The 20,833-nt window shown below is 38.7% G+C and overlaps 1 protein-coding gene across 2 annotated transcripts in view; it reads right to left on the reverse strand.

The window, feature by feature from the left end:
• Positions 1–16,840, reverse strand: part of LOC133556502 (apoptosis-inducing factor 3) — a 53,972-nt gene extending 37,132 nt beyond the window's left edge. The window contains exon 1 of one of the 2 annotated variants that reach the window (XM_061906481.1): positions 16,391–16,840. The gene's annotated coding sequence lies outside the window, so the exon portion shown is untranslated. The remainder of the gene's footprint in view (positions 1–16,390) is intronic. The other variant, XM_061906480.1, reaches the window with a different exon arrangement.
• Between the last annotated feature and the right edge of the window lie 3,993 nt (positions 16,841–20,833).

Raw genomic sequence — 20,833 nt, forward strand, 5'->3', positions numbered from 1 at the left:
CAATATTACCTCGACAATTGTTTTGCTTTATCTTTGTGCCATGCTTGTGCTTGTAATAAGGAAGCAAACGTGCTAATTGGGAACATTTCGTCACACATGGATACCTTTGTTAATGCATATTGCATAAGGGAACTGTTGAATATTAACAGCACTTCGATACCTATTAACTCCCTCGTCACAGAGCACATTTAAGGGAAACGAGGGGCCCCTTGTTTTGTTGCCACATCAGGCTCACATCTCTAGCAGCTCTGGTATTTGAGCCTCACATACATACAGTTGCTCCCCACAGAGCTCAGGCCACTATGAATGTGAGCAGGTTGTGTCGCACAACACGCAACTATCAGCCAGCAAGTTATCCTTGTGAAGTAAAAAAAACGAAAGAGCTACTTGCTATTCTGGGCACATATAATGTTCTTGAACTTCAGGGAGGAAGGAAAAAAGTGTCCCTTGCTGAATAGATGTGTGCTTTTTAAAGTTCCAAATGAGAAGTGGAAAGATCCCCACTGTGACTGGCCTCTTTGCAACAGCAGATACACTTTGCAAAGTCTTTTTCCACATGACAACTGTCCCGTGAACAAACATTTTATGTTTTGTTGCACTAAACTGAGCTGTTTGTTCCTACTAATTACTTAATAGCTATACTCAAACATCAGAATTAAATGCATAATTAGATAGAACCTTTAAGGATGAAATTTCTTGTGAACGAGTCGCAAACAATCTTAGCTGGGCAGGTATTGACCAAGATTTTTCGATAGAGATGGTGATTTAAATAGGTAACATTTTGGTTATTGAATCATTATATGAAGGCATAGTGTGGAAAATATTTACATACAGTTGTGGTCAAAAGTTTACATACACTTGTGAAGGACATAATGTCATGGCTGTTTTGAGTTTCAAATAATTTCTACAACTCTTATTATTTTGTGATTGGAGCACGTGTTTGTCACAAAAAACATTCATGAAATTTGGTTCTTTTATGAATTTATTATGGGTCTACTGAAAATGAGACCAACTTTACTGGGTCAAAAGTATACATACAGCAATGTTAATATTTGGTTACATGTCCTTTGGCAAGTTTCACTGCAATAGGGCACCTTGGTAGCCATCCACAACCTTCTGGTGGAATTTTTGACCACTCTTCTTGACAAAATTGGTGCAGTTCAGCTAAATGTGTTCGTTTTCTTCCATGGACTTGTTTCTTCAGCATTGTCAACACGTTTAAAAATAAAGACAACGCATCCCAGCTACAACTGGGTTTTATTAACACAGATACAAATGTACATACGACAGATATTGCCCTCCAAAATAGTCTCTCTCTTTTTGCTGAAATAACATTAGAGGAACTACTACGGGGGGCAGCACTGTGGTAGAGGGGTTTGTGCATCTGCCTCACAATACGAAGGTCCTGAGTAGTCCTGGGTTCAATCCTGGGCTCGGGATCTTTCTGTGTGGAGTTTGCCTATCCTCCCCGTGACTGTGTGGGTTCCCTCCGGGTACTCCGGCTTCCTCCCACTTCCAAAGACATGCACCTGGGGATAGGTTGATTGGCAACACTAAATTGGCCCTAGTGTGTGAATGTGAGTGTGAATGTTGTCTGTCTATCTGTGTTGGCCCTGCGATGAGGTGGCGACTGGTCCAGGGTGTATACCGCCTTCCGCCCGATTGTGGCTGAGATAGGCACCAGCGATGAATGGATGGAACTATATTTACGGCATGTAAATGGGATAAAACAAACAACATGTTTACTTGACCCACTTCCTGGGAAACTTATCAAAGAACTGTTCGTAGTATTAGGACCATCAGTGCTAAATATTGTAAGCTTATCACTTTCCTCTGGTGCTGTCCCTCTAGCATAGAAAAAAAAAAACGGTTATTCATCCTCTGCTCAAAAGACCTAACCTCGATCCTGACCTCATGGTAAACTACCGGCCGGTGTCCTACCTTCCGTTCATTTAGAAAATACTCAAAAAAATTGTTGCACAGCAGCTAAATGAACACTTAGCATCTAACAATCTCTGTGAACCCTTTCAATCCGGTTTCAGGGCAAATCACTCTACAGAGACAGCCCTCGCAAACATGATTAATGATCTATTGCTAACGATGGATTCTGATGCGTCATCTATGTCGCTGCTTCTTGATCTTAGCGCTGCTTTCGATACCGTCGATCATAATATTTTATTGGCGCGTATCAAAACACATATTGGTATGTCAGACTTAGCCTCGTCTTGGTTTAACTCTTATCTTACTGACAGAATGCAGTGCGTCTCCCATAACAATGTGACCTCGGACTATGATAAGGTATCGTGTGGAGTTCCCCAGGGTTCGGTTCTTGGCTCTGCACTCTTTAGCATCTACATGCTGCCGCTAGTTGACATCATACACAAATACGGTGTTAGCTTTCACAGTTTTGCTGATGACACCCAACTCTACATGCCCCTAAAGCTGACCAACACGCCGGATTGTAGTCAGCTGGAGGCGTGTCTTAATGAAATTAAACAATGGATGTCCGCTAACGTTTTGCAACTCAGCGCTAAGAAAACGGAAATGCTGATTATCGGTCCTGCTAGACACCGACCTCTATTTAATAATACCACCTTAACATTTGACAACCAAACAATTACACAAGGAGACTTGGTCATGAATCTGGGTATTATCTTTGACCCAACTCTGTCGTTTGAGTCACACATTAAGAGTGTGACTCAAACGGCCTTCTTTCTTCTCCGTAATATTGCTAAAATTTGTTCCATTTTGTCCACTAGAGACGCTGAGATCAATATTCAAGCATTTGTTACGTCTTGTCTCAATTACTGTAACATATTATTTTGGGGTCTCCCTATGTCTAGGTCAGTGTTTTTCAACCACTGTGCCGCGGCACTCGAGTGTGTCGTGAGATACAGTCTGGTGTGCCGTGGGAGATAATGTTATTTCACCTAAGTGGGTTAAAAATATTTTTTGCAAACCAGTAATTACAATCTGAAAATGTGCCGTTGTTAAGTGTCTGCACTGTCAAGAGCTCGGCAGCATAACCATGTAATATTCTTCCATATCAGTCGGTGGCAGCAGGTAGATATTTGCTTTGTAGATGATCACAATATGCAGACGACAGCGGGAGACAGTGTGAAGGAAAGGTATATAACGCTTCAACCAAAAATAAACAAAAGGCGAGTGCCGCTAAGAAAAACCATTGAAGCTTCGGGATGGCTATGCAAAATGAAACTAAATCTAAACTGGCTGCAAAGTAAACAGAAACAGAATGCTGGACGACAGCAAAGACTTACAGCGTGTGGAACAGACGGTGTCCACAAAAGTGCATTCGTACATGACATGACAATCAACAATGTCCCCACAAAGAAGGATAGTAACAACTTGCATAGTCTTGATTGCGAAAACAAATCAGGTGTGGGGAATAGCGCTCAAGGAAGACATTGAACTGCTACAGGAAAATACCAACAAAACAGGAAAAGCCACCAAAAATAGGAGCACAGGACAAGAACTAAAACACTACACACAGGAAAACACCAAAAACTTCAAAATAAGTTACGATGTGATGTGACAGATCGTGACAGCACACTTACTTTGAGACAAGAGCTAAAGTTTTGCATGGTTATTTATGATTTGAATTCATAACCAACAATTGTGAGAAGTACTTTTTATTTTCAATATCGGCTGCGGAGTTTAACTTTTTTATATTTTCTGCCGGTGGTGTGCCTCAGGTTTTGTTCAATGAAAAAAATGTGCCTTGGCTCAGAAAAGGTTGAAAAACACTGGTCTAGGTCCCCCACATCTGCGGTACACTACTAGGTTTCTCATTGCTATCCCATTGGGTTGAGTTTTTTCTTGCCCTGATGTGGGATCTGAGTCAAGGATGTCGTTGTGGCTTGTGTAGCCCTTTGAGACACTCGTGATTTAGGGCTATACAAGTAAACGATTGATTGATTTAAGTCAGGACTTCGAGAAGGCCATTCTAAAACCTTAATTCCAGCCAGTGCCTAGGTCGGTACTTTAAGAATGGATAAGAACATGCATATATTCGTAAAAAAAAAATTAATTAATTAAACAATATCTTTTTAATTTTACAGAAATATGTGACATTCTGACTGGACTAGTAATTAAGATACTTTATTAATAAAAAAAAACAAAAAACTAAAGCTGGAAGCAGCGTTGAATGGGCCCCCGTACTCTCGTGGAGGGGTTTACACGAGTCAGCTGGAAATGTTACAAAGTACAAAAGCGTATCTAGTCCAGCGGTTCTTAACCTTGTTGGAGGTACCGAACCCCACCAGTTTCATAAACACATTCACAGAACCCTTCTTTAGTGAAAAATGAAATGTTTTTTTGTTTTAAATTCAAGACAAAGTTATGTTTTTGGTAACACTTTACTATGGGGAACAAATTTCAATTAACAAAGACTTAATTTAGAGTTGTTTCGACACTAAGGGAACATATTCTACGTAATAAAGACTTAATTTAGAGTTATTTAGTTAGGGTTAGGCTTATAATGGGGCCATGCCGAATAAGGCATTAATAATGACTAGTTAAGAGCCAATATGTTACTAATTTGCATGTTAATAAGCAACTAATTAACGGTGAATATGTTCCCCATACTTAAGTGTTACCATGTTTTTGTACTGGTGCACAAAATGAACGGTGCATGAACATCACCTTGTTCATACAGCAAAACCAACACAGTGCATAAACTCACAACAACTTACACACCTGCAAATCAGTCAGCTGTTGCCGTATCCGTAATACACCGAAAAGGGAGAAGTTTGTATTTACAGGATGAGTCGGGTGTGTTTTGACCTCCACTGAACCCCTGAGGCCGACTCGCCGAACCCCTAGGGTTCGATCGAACCCAGGTTAAGAACCACTGATCACATCAATATCTTTTATCCTGACAAAATCTTTTTTCTTTTTAAAAAAAATTATTATTATGTTCATATATTCAGGAAATATGTCCTTGGACACATGAGAACTTAAATTATGACCGATGTATGATCCTGTAACTACTTGGTATTGGATCGATACCTAAATTTGTGGTATCATCCAAAACTAATGTAAAGTATCCAAACAACAACAAAATTAGTGTTTATTAGATTTTAACAGAAGTGTAGATAGAACATGTTAAAACAGAAAATAACTAGATATTACCAGTAAATGAACAAGTAGATTAATATATTTTTTTTACAGCTTGTCCCTTAAAATTTGGATAAAATAATAGAATGGAAAATTACACAATTTGTTACTGCATATGTCTGCAGACTAATTAGGAGCCTTTGTTTGTTTACTTACCACCAAAGACAAGTTGTCTAGTATGTTCACTATTTTATATAAAGACAAAATTGTTCTTCGATTGCAAAAAGAAACAGATGTTTGACGTACCCCAAGATTTTTTGTTAAAATAAAGCGAATAATGCCATTTTTTTGTGGTCCCCTTTATTTACAAAAGTATCGGTACCAAAATATTGGTATCGAGACAACCCTAATGTGCATAATGGATTACATAGCATCTCTCTCTCTGACCTTTTATGTGAGGTAAGACTCCATGTAGTTTGGCAGAGACATTTGTCAGTTAAATCACCATAAAAAACAAATCATATACTGTAAATCTTTTAACTGTATATCCACCGAGTTTGGAAACAATTAGGAATGGGGCATCATGACCTAATTATGACATAATTAGTGTTCTGACGAGCCATATATTGCCCAAGATTTGCGCATCACCTGCTACTGCGCATGCGTGTGAGTGTAAAATAGGGAAAGAGATGTTATGAAGAGCAGAATGTTAATTGTTATTAAACAAACAACAAACCCATCATTCAGCTTACCTTCCAAAAACACTTAATTATAGGTGTTATTTGACATTATGTTAAAATGTTGTGTTTTATTATTACTAATGTATTACAGGGGTGTCCCCATCCAATTTGGATGTTGGCGATTGCTCCGATAGTAGCAAAAAAAAAAAAAAAAAGTATCTGCTGATACTGACTTCTTAAATCTCTGTACAAGCAGTCTGGCAGCAAGTTTATTGTACTTGTGCAAAGCTGGACAGCCAGTAAACATATACATGTCTTTCAATGAGCACACAAGATTTATCTCTTCTTATATTTTAGTCAAATCATTTACCAAAGATAAAGATGGCTATAGGCTACAAAGAGCTAGCAGTTACGCAACAATTAAGCACACAATAGCACATAAGCTAGACATACTGTACATGTTGAGTGTCCTTCATTGAACAACACTGCAGTCTGAAACACCACATCTGTCAGTATAAACATATATCAAATAGTTGTAATTACATATTACTGACACATACAAAGTCTGCAAGGCAGAAGCATATTAGAAAGTATCCAGTAACAAACCTGTCCGCATCATTCAACTGACTGCACCATGAAGTTGGCCCAATTAATTATTGTAAAAACTATGTGCCCCTCCCCCACACACACAAAAATACCACTCCACTTCAATTTAAAGACAGCATGAGTCCATTCCAGACGATAATAATAAATAGGTCAGTGTTCTTTTTTTGATTAATTTCACCTTGTCTAACTATCCACACTACAAAATAATATAAGTCTGTATGATTCCTGCTGATACCATATCAGATTAATATCAGTATCGACCAATACTCAAGGCACCAATATCAGTATTATACTAGAAGTTAAAAAGTCATATCAGGATATTTATACTGTATAGCCCAAGTCATTTTGAAACCAGGTTATAGTCCCTATTACTAGAAACGACTGGATAAAAAACACAAAAATGAATATCGACATGAATGTGTAAAAACAGGAACCGTATTGTGCATATTTTTATTTGCATACAGTTGTGGTCAAAAGTTTACATACACTTGTAAAGAACATAATGTCATGGCTGTCTTGAGTTTCCAATCATTTCTACAACTCTTATTTTTTTTGTGATAGAGTGATTGGAGCACATACTCGTTGGTCACAAAAAACATTCATGAAGTTTGGTTTCTTTTATGAATTTATTATGGGTCTACTAAAATGTGACCAAATCTGATGGGTCAATCAAAAAGACATGGACAAAGATAAGACCTTCTCTAGTAAAATTCTGTGGTCAGATGAAACAAAAATTTAGCTGTTTGGCCACGATACCCAGCAACATGTTTGGAGGATAAAAAATGTGACCTTTAATCCCAGGAACACCATTACTACCGTCAATCATGGTGGTGGTAGTATTATGAAATTACAATGAAAAAGGAGGATGACCTCCAAATTCTTCAAGACAACCTAAAATCATCAGCCCGGAGGTTGGGTCTCGGGCACAGTTGGGAGTTCCAACAGGACAATGACCCCAAACACACGTCAAAAGTGGTAAAGGAATGGCTAAATCAGGCTAGATTCAAGGTTTTAGAATGGCCTTCCCAAAGTCCTGACTTAAATGTGTGGACATTGTTGAAGAAACGAGTCCATGTCAGAAAACCAACAAATTTACCTAAACTGCACCAATTTTGTCAAGAGGAATGGTCAAAAATTCACCCAGAAGCTTGTGGATGGCTACCAAAACGGCCTTATTGCAGTGAAACTTGCCAAGGGACATGTAACCAAATATTAAAATTGTTGTATGTATACTTTTGACCCCGCAGATTTGGTCACATTTTCAGTAGACCCATAATAATTTCATAAAAGAACCAAACTTCATGAATGTTTTTTGTGACCAATGAGTATGTGCTCCAATCACTCTATCACAAGAAAATACGAGTTGTAGAAATTATTGGAAACTCAAGACAGCCATGACATTATGTTCTTTACAAGTGTATGTAAACTTTTGTTCCACGACTGCATGTGCTATGTTTATTTAGTTAATAGTGTTTTAAAGCTGGAAGGAGTGTGCAGTGTGTACAATAAACCAGCTCTGGAAGGATACCAAAACAACGCATTTAGGAATTAGTTTCCTTCACTTATTTTAACAATTACACGTTTTTATAGAAACAACAAATTGACTTAAAAAAAAAAAAAAGGTGCCACGCTGGTGTTCCAGCGAAGTTATTTTGCTCCAAACTAAAGTAGGTTAAGCAGATTTGGTCGCCACAACATATGACGCAGATGCCAGTTGCTTGCTGCAGTGCTAATAATCCAGCCTGCAAACAAGCTGTCACTTTCACTCATTTCTCTTCTAATGTAAGAACACTCACAGGAATGTCGGGGGAGAATTAGCAAATGCAGCTTGCTCCGTCGGTCCAACAACCGACCGACCGATCCATAACCTGACTGAGACCAAGAAAAGCAGGAATGTTGAGCACCAACACCCACATCCACTACAGGTCTACAATCTTATACTTTAACTTATAGACATCAACACACCAAAAAACATTAGTTTTGTTCAAACTAAATTCTGTGCAGGGAAGTAGATGCTGTTCAAATGACACACACTTTAATTAAGTTAAGTTAAAGTACCAAAGATTGTCACACACACACTAGGTGTGGTGAAATTTGTCCTCTGCATTTGACCCATCCCCTTGATCACCCCCATTTATGGTGATTTAACCCCCAATTCCAACCCTTGATGCTGAGTGCCAAGCAGGGAGGTAATGGGTCCCATTTTTTTATAGTCTTTGGTATGAACTCACAACCTACCGATCTTAGGGCGGACACTCTAACCACTAAGCCACTTAGTAGGTAATTAAACACTTGTCTGGAATGTTGGCCCTCAAGTTGGCGATTAGTCCCCTCTGATCTTCGCCTGATAAAAGACAACAGCTCATTGCGATCTAACGACACACTTGTTAGCTGACCACGCCCCCTTTGCCTTGCTTTGTATCTCCTCTTGGCTTATAGAATTCGAGATAAGCCTTCGCCTGTTGAGCAAAAGCTGTCAGAGGTCACCTGCTTTGTTTACTCGCAGCTTACAACGATTTCAATGGAAAATAAACGACACCCCTGCATAAAGATTCAAAATAGGATGAATATGGTTTCTGTTTAGGTTACCGAATCCGGAACTTTTTTGGCACCGAACAAATCCCGTCGGACCACCTGGGTTGTGTGTGACGTCACGTCCGGTTGTTGACTCAGCTCTTAGCATTTTGGCAATTGGCCGTCACTCAGGCAGCACTGAGAGCAGACTCAGCCAAATTACCGCCAGATAATGTTGCAATTTTCAATGGCATCCATCCATCCATTTTTTACCACTTGTCCCTTTTTATGTCACGGGGGGTGCTGGAGCCTATCCCAGCTGCATTTAGGCTGAAGGCGGCGTACACCCTGGACAAGTCCCCATCTCATCACAGGGCCAACACAGATAAACAATTGACATAAAAAAAATGCTCCAACGTAAGTTAAGTAAGGCTCCACTTTTCCAAAAATGTGCTAATTTGATGCTAATATACATTGACTTTGCTATTGGCATGCTACTGATCAGCATTAGCGATATTACATGGCGATTTCAACACCATCAAATTTGTTCATGAAAACTACAACTAAAATGCACGTTACAATCAAACAGCTGGTGCGTAATAAGTACAATACTTAAACTATTACCACTTTGTGGGGCGCAACAGACAGCAAAGACTAAATCGACCAACACAATACTGCTGTATAACGTCTTGGATTTGCAACTGTAATTGAAACGGGGACGGGGTGTTGCTGTTGGGAGAGTGGCCGTGTCAGCAACCTGAGGGTTCCTGGTTCAATCCCCACCTTCCAGCAACCTTGTCACGTCCGCTGTGTCCTTGAGCAAAACATTTCACCCTTGCTCCTGATAGGTCGTGGTTGGGCCTTGCATGTGTGAATGGGTGAATGTGGAAATAGTGTCAAAGCGCTTTGAGTACCTTGAAGGTAGAAAAGCACTATACAAGTATAACCCAAACTTAATGTTATATCTGCAAATGTGACTCAAACATGTGATAATTAAACAAGATATAACAGGACTGCAGTTATCATAATCAGCTCATTGGATAATGATGAAATGAAAATTTTGATTTATTAACACACACTAAAAGTACCGAAAATGTATACTTTTTAGAAACCGGTATCGATTCCCAGGAACAGAGAATTTGAATAGTATTGGTTTGAACGTGAACGGCACCCATTCTATTTTTGTCATCTACTCGTTGTACATGCTGGTGGACCACCCTGGACACCAGCCGATGTTCTGTTAGCACTAGCATAACATTACTCACCAGAGTTGTGTGCAGGGTTTGTACAAACTGTCCAATATTTGACGTAATCAACTGAGAATTAGTCAGATTTTTTTGCATTGGTTTTATTGTTGCCTGTAGGTGACTAGCTGGCACAGCTAAAGTATGTCCGGCAACAGTGGGGAGGCGCTTCTAAGTTTGACCCTGGCCTCCATGGCGGCAAATAAACTATATTTCTGACAAGGAGTACTACTTTTAAATAGTAATTCATTATAGTTACACGGTACTTTACCAAAAAAGTTATTAAATTACTAACATAATTGGTGTTTAATAAATGTAATTAATTACTGTGGAAAGTCATTTATGTGTAACTTAAAAAGAATAAAAAATATAATATCAGGCATAGGCAGTATAGACGTTTCATGAGAGCAGTGTGTGTGAGTGCCTTAAGGTTTAATAAACAAGCCTTGTTATTCTCCCACAACACCTCCTTGTTGTTGGGTACAACAGATTTGGCCAACAAAAATAAAGAGGAGTCACACCTCTCGCATCGAATACACAATCTTTACAGCCTTCGTTCAATTCGATGAGATGACAAAATATTTGAGCTAGTATTGATGTTATTTGAACACTGATATAGTTTGCAGTTAAATAAAGGAGGAGTGATCATCCCTGTAAACAAACTAAATGTTTTATAAACAAGTTGTGACAACGTTCACGACACATCACCGGCTGCATTTTTCCCTTACCTCATTAACTCTCAGTCACAGCAGCTAGACGATGCTGTATTGACAACATGAAAGCAACATCAAATAGTTTTTTCCTTCGCTGTATACTTTTAGTGTGGGGACAAGTGTGTTTGTGTCCAATATTGTCCACACCTTTCTCCATCTAAACACAGCAGTGCACTCTTATACGCACAGCAGGAAGTGAGGGAATATGACGTTAAACCAAGAGCTTGGCACTGTTTACTCCGAGGGGAAATCTCTGGAGCAAAGTCCGTGTAGTTTGTCCGCCATGATTATCAAGCCAAACGACACTAGCGCGCAGTCGCCTGACTTTGTGTTGCCGAAAATGCATTAATAAATGAAGTTTTTTCTGTAAATAAAAAATTAGATGGTATTACTAACCGTTGGGAATTTTATCGTGAATGATCATTATACCGTTTACCATTACAACCCTAGTCCATTAACAAGTAAAAAGTCAAGGGCGGTCACTGCATGTTCTTGCCGTCAAATTTTTTTAGGGCACGACGGCAAGTGCCGCAGTTAGATTCGAGCCCTGTGTGTGTGATAGTGTGTGCACTTTGCCGACATGTTGTTTGCTGTGTGATGTTGCCTCTTCCTGTTGAATATCAAGTTTCTTTTAGTACGGTGCTGGTTGTTACTTTCATTAGTAAATAGTTCATTCCTGTATTGAACTTGCTGTGCTTTTGACGTTGTCTTGTTGACACACAATTACATCAGAAGTAGCGTGCCACGTTACATTAAAGACATCGGTAACGGCATTGTAACGTACGTAAAACTAATTTATTACATTACTGGGGACGGCGTGGCGCGGTTGGGAGAGTGGCCGTGCCAGCAACCTGAGGGTTCCTGGTTCAATCCCCACCTTCTACCAACCTCGTCACGCCTGTTGTGTCCTTGAGCAAGACACTTCACCCTTGCTCCTGATGGTTCTTTGTTAGGGCCTTGCATGGCAGCTCCCGCCATCAGTGTGTGAATGTGTGTGTGTATGGGTGAATGTGGAAATAGTGTCAAAGCGCTTTGAGTACCTTGAAGGTAGAAAAGCGCTATACAAGTATAACCCATTTACCATTTACTTGTTGCTACTACGGTGTTATTATTTAACGCTGTTAAAGCAGAAGACAATAAGCGATGCTAACATCTAAGCTATCTTAAATGTAATCTAATAGAACAGTGGTTCTCAACCTTTTTTCAGTGATGTACCCCCTGTGAATTTTTTTTTAATTCAAGTACCCTCTAATCAGAGCAAAGCATTTTTGGTTGGAAAAAAGGGATAAAGAAGTAAAATACAGCACTATGTCGTCAGTTTCTGATTTATTAAATTGTATAACAGTGCAAAATATTGCTCATTTGTAGTGGTCTTTCTTGAACTATTTGGAAAAAAAGATGTAAAAATAACTAAAATCTTGTTGAAAAATAAACAAGTGACCCAATTATAAATAAAGATTTTACCACATAAAAGTAATCATCAACTTAAAGTGCCCTCTTTGGGGATTGTAATAGAGATCCATCTGGATTCATGAACTTAATTCTAAACATTTCTTCACAAAAAAAAGAAATCTTTAACATCAATATTTATGGAACATTTCCACAAAAAATTTAGTTGTCAACACTGAATATTGCATTGTTGCATTTCTTTTCACAGTTTATGAACATATATTCATATTTTGTTGAAGTATTATTCAATAAATATATTTGTAAAGGATTTTTGAATTGTCGTTATTTTTAGAATATTTTTTTAAAAATCTCACGTACCCTTTGGCATACCTTCAAGTCCCCCAAGGGGTACGCGTACCCCCATTTGAGAACCACTGTAATAGAACAATGACAGAATAGGTGCTTTGTACACTTTACCGAAAGTGTAGCTGGAACGGCATTACAGAGAATAAGCAGCTATGGATAGAAAATGAGCAAACAGATGGATAAGAGTGTACTGTAGAGAGAATAATATCAATCAATCAATCAAAGTTTATTTATATAGCCCTAAGTCACAAGTGTCTCAAAGGGGCACAAGCCACAACGATCCCACATCAGGGTGAGAAAAAACTCAACCCACCAGGATAAACAACAAAACATAACATCGACACTATGAATACACATGTCGAAATGACCCAATACTGTGTGTTATTGTGTACGTCAGCAGTTTTTGCAAAATATGTATCACAATGTGTTTTTAGGCCATATTTAGCATTTTGCATGTCAGACAGGCTACATGAACTTTTTAACCTCGCCAATATACAATATATTGTAAGTAACATTAACACAATACGGTGTGCCTTCTTTCTGCACCATTCATTGTTAGGCAGAACGAACAAAATAACATCTTTTTTTTTTTTTAATTTGTCGTCCAAATATCAGTCATCAGAAAATGAGTCGTCAGTGGCAGAATCAGTGTGTATTTAAAAAGACATCGATCATTAGGGGTGCACAAAAAATCCATTCACATCCTAATCCCTATTTTTATTCCTTCCAATTTTTAAATCGATTCATAATTTTCAAAAATGTATTACACAAAAAAATTGTTTTTTTCTTTATAACAATTATTTTTTTTAAAGACGATTTGAGGCCATTTTCATGCAACCGGAAGGAGCTTTTCTAATATGTAACCTGTTTTGAAAAAGCTTTATTATAATTATTCTACCAATTATTATACATTGCGAGAATCGGTTTGAATAAAGAATCATGTTAAATCAAGAATCGATTCTGTATCGAATCATCACCTCAAGAATAGAAATAGGACAGAATCAGATAAGTACCCAAGGATTCACACCTGTACAGATCAAGTTTGTTGGCATTTTACACGCGCATTAACTTTATATTAGGGCTGTCCCAGTTAAAGCATGCAATTATTAAATAAAAAATCACATTACTCATGTACACATGCAGATTAATCACGTAATTAATTTTGTCTGCACAAGCTTTAACCGCACATAGAGATGGTTATCTGAAAGGTCGTGCGGGTTGTTATACGCTCCATGATCAGTCAGTGCAAAGGTCCATCCATCCGTCCATCTATTTTCTACCGCTTGTCCCTTTTGGGGTGGCGGGGGGTGCCGTAGCCTACCTCAGCTGCATTCGGGCGGAAGGCAGTGTACACCCTGGACAAGTCGCCACCTCATCGCAGGGCCAACACAGATAGACAGACAACATTCACACTCACATTCACACACTAGGGCCCATTTATCAGGGCAAAGGTGAGGTAGAATTTCCAACAGGTGTGCTCACTGGCAAATTTTACTATGGATAAAAATGTTACCAATTTTGAGTAAATACTGTAAATGACATGAGTGCCAGTAAAACAATTACATTTTAATCACATTCAAAAGTATGAATAATCAGATTTTTTTAAATATTTGACAGCAGTTATATGTAATAACTATATTTTAACATATCCTCATGTGTAAATTAGTTCAACAAAGTAATTCAAATGTTAAATGATTGGCAATTCAAATAGTCCATCCATCCATTTTCTACCGCTAGTCCGGTTTGGGGTCGCGAGGGTGCTGGAGCCTATAAGATACATTTATATCACATTTCTTTAAATCAGTGCTTCCCAATTATTCGTGCGCCACCTCCACTCTATAATTTGTCAATTAAATTGTTATAAGTACACCTCTGCATAACATTGTATTCTTATTAACATTAAAGAAAACCAAAAAGAAAGAAATATAGATCAACTTACAACAACAAATAACTTTATTAACATTGTTTTTAGTACGCAGCTAAAAAGATTTAAAGAGCACCATTTTGCCTGAAATTAAAAAAAATAAATTAATCCTTACACAAACAATAAACATATTTTGATTTTGAACAATGTGATACTAAGGTTGATTGGCAACACTAAATTGGCCCTAGTGTGTGAATGTGAGTGTGAATGTTGTCTGTCTATCTGTGTTGGCCCTGCGATGAGGTGGCGACTTGTCCAGGGTGTACCCTGCCTTCCGCCCGATTGTAGCTGAGATAGGCGCCAGCGCCCCCCGCGACCCCGAAAGGGAATAAGCGGTAGAAAATGGATGGTTGGAATATCAATTAATGATAATACATTCAAATTGATCAGTAAGTAACATTAACACAAGAGCACAAAATATAAAAACATCTTTTTTTTTTTATATCAAATTGCAGAAGACAGGATTATTGGCAACAATGAGGACGTTTTCCATTACACAGCTTTTGAAGCGGGGTTTGAAGCAAGATACTGATAAAGCATGTTCCTTGCGCCCCTTCATGTCCCACTTCATTTTAGAGGGACAATTGCACAAAACCAATTAATTACACTTCATAAGTGAAAGGGGGAGCAATGTAGGAAAAATAAGTCATTAGTAATGAATAGATCTTTGTAAAATACTACAATAAATACATATTTGGAACTATGAGTGGTTAAAGTAGTAGTAGTTGTAGTGCACACAACAATTTTTTCCTAATTTGTAAAGTTGGCAAAATTGACATTTGAGGGATAAACGAACTCAGATTTCATGCAAGCCGTTTTTTTTGTGTTTTTTTTTTTAAGTGCTAATGTCACATCTTCTACACAAGTGGTTCTCAAATGGGGGTACGCGTACCCCTGGGGGTACTTGAAGGTATGCCAAGGGGTACGTGAGATTTTTTTTAAATATTCTAAAAATAGCAACAATTCAAAAATCCTTTATAAATATATTTATTGAATAATACTTCAACAAAATATGAATGTAAGTTCATAAACTGTGAAAAGAAATGCAACAATGCAATATTCAGTGTTGACAGCTAGATTTTTTGTGGAAATGTTCCATAAATTTTGATGTTAAAGATTTATTTTTCTTTTTTTTTTTTGATGAAATGTTTAGAATTGAGTTCATGAATCCAGATGGATCTCTATTACAATCCCCAAAGAGGGCACTTTAAGTTGATGATTACTTCTATGTGTAGACATCTTTATTTATAATTGAGTCAGTTGTTTATTTTTCAACAAGTTTTTAGTTATTTTTATATATTTTTTTCCAAATAGTTCAAAAAAGACCACTACAAATGAGCAATATTTTGCACTGTTATACAATTTAATAAATCAGAAACTGATGACATAGTGCTGTATTTCACTTCTTTATCGCTTTTTTTCAACCAAAAATGCTTTGCTCTGATTAGGGGGTATTTGAATAAAAAAAAAATCCACAGGGGTACATCACTGAAAAGTGAAGTGAATTATATTTATATAGCGCTTTTTCTCTAGTGACTCAAAGCGCTTTACATAGTGAAACCCAATATCTAGGTTACATTTAAACCAGTGAGGATGGCACTGGCAGCAGGTGGGTAAAGTGTCTTGCCCAAGGACACAACGGCAGTGACTAGGATGACGCAAGCGGGGATCGAACCTGCAACCCTCAAGTTGTTGGCACGGCCGCTCTACCAACCGAGCTATACCGCCCAAAAATGGTTGAGAACCACTGTTTAAGCAGCTGTCAAAAGTTGGTAAAGTTTCGAAGATTACGTCACGCTCTCACCCAGCATTTCTAACAGTTAAACATGCTATGAGAATATAATAATAATAACACTAATAATAATAATAAGAGCTTACCAAAAAGAGCCGTGGTCATGAAGGAGATGCAGGAAGAAGTCCAATACACAACATTTGAACATATTAGCACAACTATCTTCTTCGCCACTAGAGTATCCCTAGTCCGTGTGTCGTCCTGATGCAGCACAGGCTGTGGTGTGTGAGTGTGTGTGTGTGTGTGTGTGTGTGTGTGTGTGTGTGTGTGTGTGTGTGTGTGTGTGTGTGTGTGTGCGTGTGTGTGTGTGTGTGTGTGTGTGTGTGAGGGCCCCCCTCCTACTCCAGCAGCAGCGGCAGACTGAGCCCACCGGTCGTGGGAGTTGCTCTCCTTCGTTGGCTGAGCCTGCAAATGCAGCACAAAGAACCTTTGCCAGTTTCTTCGCTGTATGCAGTATTGATGGAGTTGCTGAGGGGATGCTAACACAGCATGTATTCTCACTGTCCCCTCCTCTCTGCACCTCCCTCTGCTCCCAAACACACACACACACGCACTCACACACACACACACACACACACACACTCACGCACACTCACGCACACACAGAGTCGCTTTTCAGTGCAGGTCTTTTCAGCCTCGCCCTCAGATGTTAACGACTGGAGTTGCCAGTTAATCCTGATCAAAGATCTCCTTGCTGCACTGCCCGGCCCGACCGAATGTTCCCCAGGCAAGTGTTATTGTTACTCACGGTTTCAGCCAGATTTCTATCAATGTGTAATATTACCAGCCGCAAGCACAGGAACTTTAAGTCAACATCAAACGGCTTGGATGGTGTGGTTACTTCTACTTGGAGTGTGTGCAAAATAAATCAAACACATGAGTTACACCAAGTTTAGAATTTTTGGTCTAAACTTTGCTCAATGCAACCCTAGACCTGACCCTGCCCGCCAGTAGCGCTACTTTGGTTACAAAATGAAATAAAAAACACACAAAAAATATTCTATACAGCAGCTTAATGCCAATATATGTACAGTTGAACCTCGATTTACAAACTTAATTGGTTCTGGAACATGGTTCATAAATGAAAAAGTTTGTATAGTGAAGAAAACTTCCCCGTAAGAAATGATGTGAACATTGGTTCTACCCTGACAAAAGTCCCTATTTTAGTATAATAATGCACACTTTGAAGACACTATCATGTTTGTGCAGTGTAACCTCTACTTAGGAACTTAATTGGTTCTTGAACATGTTTCAGAAATGGGAAAGTTTGTATAGTGAAGCAGAGTTCCCCATAAGAAACAATGTAAACATTGGTTTTAGCCCTGACAAAAGTCCCTATTTTAGTATAATAATGCACACTTTGAAGACACTATCATGTTTGTGCAGTGGAACCTCTACTTGGCACTTAATTGGTTCTTGAACATGGTTCATAAATCGGAAAGTTTGTATAGTGAAGCAGAGTTCCCCGTATGAAACAATGTAAACATTGGTTTTCTGTGTTGGCCCTGCGATGAGGTGGCGACTTGTCCAGGGTGTACCCCGCCTTCTGCCCGATTGTAGCTGAGATAGGCGCCAGCGCCCCCCGCAACCCCAAAAGGGAGTAAGCGGTAGAAAATGGATGGATGGTTTTAGCCCTGACAAAAGTCCCTATTTTAGTATAATAATGCACACTTTGAAGACACTATCATGTCTGTGCAGTGTAACATTTACTTAGGAACTTAATTGGTTCTTGAACATGGTTCATAAATGGGAAAGTTTGTATAGTGAAGCAGAGTTCCCCGTAAGAAATTATGTAAACATTGTTTTAGCCCTGACTAAAGTCCATATATACTGTAAGTAGAAGAATACACACTTTGAAGACACTATCATATGTGTGTACAGCAGCAGTTGGACCTTGATTTACAAACTTAATTAGTTCTTGAACATGGTTCATAAATGGCTTCACGGTGGCAGAGGGGTTAGTGCGTCTGCCTCACAATACGAAGTTCCTGCAGTCCTGGGTTCAAATCCAGGCTCGGGATCTTTCTGTGTGGAGTTTGCATGTTCTCCCCGTGAATGCGTGGGTTCCCTCCGGGTACTCCGGCTTCCTCCCACTTCCAAAGACATGCACCTGGGGATAGGTTGATTGGCAACACTAAATTGGCCCTAGTGTGTGAATGTGAGTGTGAATGTTGTCTGTCTATTTGTGTTGGCCCTGCGATGAGGTGGCGACTTGTCCAGGGTGTACCCCGCCTGCCGCCCGATTGTAGCTGAGATAGGCGCCAGCGCCCCCCGCGACCCCAAAAGGGAATAAGCGGTAGAAAATGGATGGATGGTTCATAAATGGGAAAGTTTGGATAGTGAAACTCAGTTCCCCACAAGAAACAATGTAAACATCGGGTCTACCCTTGACAAAAGTCCCTTTTTTAGTAGAAGAATGCACACTTTGAAGACACTATCACGTGTGTACAGTGGAACTTCGATTTACAAACTTAATTGGTTCTGGAACGTGGTTCATAAGTGGGAAAGTCATGATAGTGAAAAAAAGTTCCCGATAAGAAACAACGTTTACATTGGTTTTAACCAGACAAAAGTGTCTATTTTTGTTGAAGAATGCACACTTTGAAGATAATATCATGAGTGTACAGTGGAACCTCGATTTACAAGCTTATCTGGTTCTGGAAGGTGGTTCATAAATGGAAAAGTTTGTATAGTGAAACAAAGTTCCCCATAAGAAACAATGTAAACATTGGTTTTAACCAGACAAAAGTCTATTTTTGTTGAAAAAATGCACACTTTGAAGACACTATCATGTGTGTACAGTGGAACCTCGAATTACAAATTTAACTGGTTCTGGGACGTAGTTCATAAATGGAAACGTTTGTATAGTGAAGCAGAGTTCCCCATAGGAAACAATGTAAACATTTGTTCTAGCCCTGACTAAAGTCCCTATATAAGTACAAGAATGCACACTTTTAAGACACTATCATGTGTGTACAGTGAAACCTCGATTTACAAACTTAATTGGTTCTGGAACGTGCTTCATAAATGGGAAAGTTTGTATAGTGAAATAAAGTCCGCCATAAGAAACAATTTAATCATTGGTTTTACCCAGACAAACGTCTCTATTTTTGTTGAAGAACACACATTTTGAAGATGCTATCATGTGTGTACAGTAGAACCTCGATTTACAAACTTAATTGGTTCTTGGACATGGTTCATAAATGGGAGAGTTTATATAGTGAAGCAGAGTTCCCCGAAAGAAACAATGTAAAAATATTGGCTCTATCCCTGACTAAAGTCCATATATAAGTAGAAGAATGCACACTTTGAAGAGACTAATACGTGTGTACAGTGGAACCTCGATTTACAAACTTAATTGGTTCTGGAACATGGTTCATAAATGAAAAAGTTTGTATAGTGAAGAAAACTTCCCCGTAAGAAACGATGTGAACATTGGTTCTACCCTGACAAAAGTCCCTATTTTAGGAGAAGAATGCACACATTGAAGACACTATCATGTGTGTACAGTGGAACCTTGATTTACAAACTTAATTGGTTCTCGAACCTGGTTCATAAATGGGAAAGTTTGTATAGTGAAGAAAAGTTCCCCCTAAGAAACGATGTGAACATTGGTTCTACCCTGACAAAAGTCCCTATTTTAGAAGAAGAATGCACAATTTAAAGACACTATCATGTGTGTATAGCAGCAGTGGGACCTTGATTTACAAACCAAATTGGTTCTTGAACAAGGTTCATAAATGGAAAAGTTTGAATAGTGAAGCAAAGTTCCCCATAAGAAACAATGTAAACATTGGTTCTACCCCTGACAAAAGTCCCTATTTTAGTGTAAGAATGCACACTTTGAAGACATTATCATGCGTGTACAGTGGAACCTCAATTTACACACTTAATTGGTTCTGGAACGTAGTTCATACATTGAAAAGTTTGTATAGTGAAGCAGAGTTCCCCGTAAAAAACAATGTAAAAATTGGTTCTACCCCTGACTAAAGTCCCTATATAAGTAGAAGAATACACACTTTGAAAACACTATCATGTGTGTACAGCAGTAGTGGTACCTTGATTTACAAACTTAATTGGTTCTTGAACATGGTTCATAAATGAAAAAGTTTGTATAGTGAAGAAAACTTCCCCGTAAGAAACGATGTGAACATTGGTTCTACCCTGACAAAAGTCCCTATTTTAGGAGAAGAATGCACACATTGAAGACACTATCATGTGTGTACAGTGGAACCTCGATTTACAAACTTAATTGGTTCTGGAACCTGGTTCATAAATGGGAAAGTTCGTATAGTGAAGAAAAGTTCCCCCTAAGAAACGATGTGAACATTGGTTCTTCCCTGACAAAAGTCCCTATTTTAGAAGAAGTTTGCACACTTTGAAGACATTATCATGTGTGTACAGTGGAACCTCAATTTACACACTTAATTGGTTCTGGAACGTAGTTCATAAATTGAAAAGTTTATATAGTGAAGCAGAGTTCCCCGTAAAAACAATGTAAAAATGGGTTCTACCCCTGACTAAAGTCC

This window comes from Nerophis ophidion, linkage group LG07 (genome assembly GCF_033978795.1).
Source record: "Nerophis ophidion isolate RoL-2023_Sa linkage group LG07, RoL_Noph_v1.0, whole genome shotgun sequence".
Lineage (NCBI taxonomy): Eukaryota > Metazoa > Chordata > Actinopteri > Syngnathiformes > Syngnathidae > Nerophis > Nerophis ophidion.